This window comes from Calidris pugnax, unplaced genomic scaffold (assembly GCF_001431845.1).
Source record: "Calidris pugnax isolate Ruff unplaced genomic scaffold, ASM143184v1 scaffold41, whole genome shotgun sequence".
Classification (NCBI taxonomy): domain Eukaryota; kingdom Metazoa; phylum Chordata; class Aves; order Charadriiformes; family Scolopacidae; genus Calidris; species Calidris pugnax.
This window is the reverse complement of record NW_015094509.1, coordinates 18,331,284-18,334,324: the sequence shown is the minus strand read 5'-3', so window position 1 is coordinate 18,334,324 and position 3,041 is coordinate 18,331,284.

Sequence of the window (3,041 nt, the reverse complement as noted above, 5' to 3'; positions counted from 1 at the left end):
AGGCAGCAGCGTCCCCCCCCGGCTGTCACTCGGCAGGCTCGGCTCTGCCCGGTCCCCGCGGGAGAGGCCCGGCTCCGGATCCCCCGCCGGCCCCGCTGCGGAGAGGGCAGCGCCGCCGCCGCTCCGCCTGCCCCGGGGCGGGGAGGGCGGGGGGAAAAGGCGGCCGCGCACGGCGGAGCGGAGCGCAGCGCTCCCCCGCCGCGGAAAAGGCCCCGCGGGCTCCCTCCAAGGCGGGGTTCCAGGGAGGAAAAGCGGGGTCGGGGTGCGGGGGTCGGCGCTGGGCTGCCGGGGCTGGTGGGACGCTGCGGGAAGTGCGGGCTGCGCCGGGCGGTTATCATGAGCGATAGGGAGAGGGGGGGAATGGGCAGAGACAGAGCTATGGATCCGGATTTTCACCCTCAAAATCGCTGCCGCTCTCCCACCACCGTGAGTTCTGCTCACCTGCTCCTCTGGGGCTGTTTTCAGGCGTTGGTCCCCTGTCCACCTCACCTCTTTGTCTCCAGGCGACAGAATTCCTGAAAAGGCAGAGGAGCGTTTCTCTCAGTGTTTAGTCTTGGCAATGGGAAGTAAAGTGCAAGGTCAAGAGCACTGTTTGTCAACATTTTCAACGGGGAAAAATCCCCAGCCTTTTTAAAAAAAACAACCCAGGAGGCATCTTCTGCAGTGGCCCAACCATGGTTTTCATTTACAAACCCGTGCAATTAAGATAAACCTTGATTGCCTGCTCATTTCCTTTATTTCTGCCTGCACATACTCTGTGTGCATGGAAATTGCAGATGCTTAAGTGTTTGCAATATTGTCATCGATTCAGGACCAAGACGATAGTTTCAGAATCAAGAGAAGAACTAAAAGGGAAATTGAATGAACCCAGGATCAACCAGGCTGCAGACAATGGGAAGAAGGCAGTTCCTGCACAGCCCATAGTACACTTGTATTTATTACCAAAGGAGGCTCTGGACGTGAAAGATGGCACTTGAAATCAAGGAAAAAATGGACAAATACTTGGAAAAGAAACCTACAGAGGGTTCCTAGGCAGACAGCAGCCACATCCAGCTCAGGAAATTCTCTCTCCTAAAAATAATTGGAAGCCAGGCAAGCACTTGTGAGACGTTTCATATACGCTTTCCTTCCTATTCCCTATGCATCTGTTTATAGCCACTGAGATGAATATCAGAGTAGATGGACCTTTGGTTCAACTCAGTATAGTTGTTTTAATGAGCACCTTTGCGGGTCTCAAAGAGCACCAGAGATCCATGGTGGGAAAGGAGAAAAACAGCATCTGCCTTCATTTCATTCACGGAATGGACCAGGGAGAGAGGACACCTCAAACCCTACGGCTTGAGCTCGCTTGCTGTAAATTCAGAAGACATGCATTTCATCTGAATACTTGCAAACACCCTCTAATTCCACTCATACTGCAAACATACAAAGTACAGATTCACAGAGCTGGAAACAAAAAGGGAATTGAAACAACCATCTCATCTGACCTTATCTTTAGGACAAAGAATTTACACAGTAATTTTTATCAAGCACTTTGTCACATGACTGAAGGAAAGACAATTTCAAGAGACAGTTACTGTATGTTGCGGACCATTTCTGGGTAAGCCTCGGCTCCATCACCTGGGTTTGGCTGATTCCCCACTGTGAAAAGGGGATACACCGTTCTTGGCTCCGACAGCACAATCTGCAATGTGTCTTCTGCTGGCTGTCCCCCTTTCAGGACCTCTGCTTGCTGCAATTCAGGTTACTGAACAGGCAGAAGACTACCAGAGAGTGGAGAGTTTCTGCTGGGCTAGCGGGCAGAGCTGTGCAGGTGGCTGTAGCATCCAACGAGCACCAGAGCTGGCACCAAGGAGGCGTGGGCCTGGGCAGCTTGGAGCAGGAACAAAAGAGGAGGAAGAGGGAGAGGAAAAGGGGGAAGAAGCTGTCTTTGGGCAGTGACAAGCGATCGGCTTGACTCAGGGTGCTGGGGAACTGCAGCCTGAAATGCGTATCTTCCCTTGCGCAGTCTTGCAGCTTGGGAAATACAGGCCAGCACAATTTCCTCTACTGAATTATTTAATAATTATAGACGGCCATGTTTGCCTTTGCGCAGATATTTCATTTGTAATTTGTTCCACATGTTCACACTGAAATTTCTTACAGTTACAGTGTGCCTGTGAGAAAGGAATTGGGTATCCGTCACTCCAAGCCTGCTGTCACCCAAAAATGGTTAATTAAAATAACCCCAAAGGGTCATGTTTCAGCCAAAAGCCAGTAATGAGCTACATAAAATACCCTGTTTAGATGTTTGTAGCTTGTTTGTTTTCAGTGTACAGACTGCTATAGAATATAAAGTCTACTGAAAGATTAAATTGCCTTGACCCTTCCTCCCAGGCGAGACTGGCCACCAAGACTAAGATGCTCCTCTAAGAAGCGGGACAGCATGTGCAGAGCCTGAAATCCTGACAGCAAGAGAGAGAGAGATCCCTCTCAGATAACCCCTGGGAAGCAGATTAATTTCTTTTTTATAACTAAGGGATCAATTTTCGGAGTTGGTGTCTATTTTGGATATACCTGACATTTTACCTTAGGATGGCTGGAGTTAAGGAAGTGGAGGTAGCTAAGAGGAGGGCATTCCCCAGCCAAGAGCATGACAGGTCATTGAGCTAGAGCCCTGGGACACTCTAAAACACCCTCCACACCATCAAGAGAGTAAGAAGAGCCACATAGATCTGGTGGAGAGTCGATTCCACAAACAAGAGTGAAGCTCAAGTATCTTCCAGTGACTTCTGATGACGCTGGAGGTTCTCTGGAAAGCAGTAAGGTATTGGGCTACATATTTGAACCCCCAGGGTCATGACATTTTGTGGAACATCATGCATGAATAGGGACATTGTATTAGAGTACTGGGTTTAGAAAACATTCTAGTAATTTGTATAAACTTTCTTATCTCACTGAGTAAATGCCCAAGTGGTAAAACGCTAAATGTTTACGTAGCGAAATAAAAATATTGCTTTCACTGCTTTAAAGAATATTGCATGTGGCCTACATTTTGACTT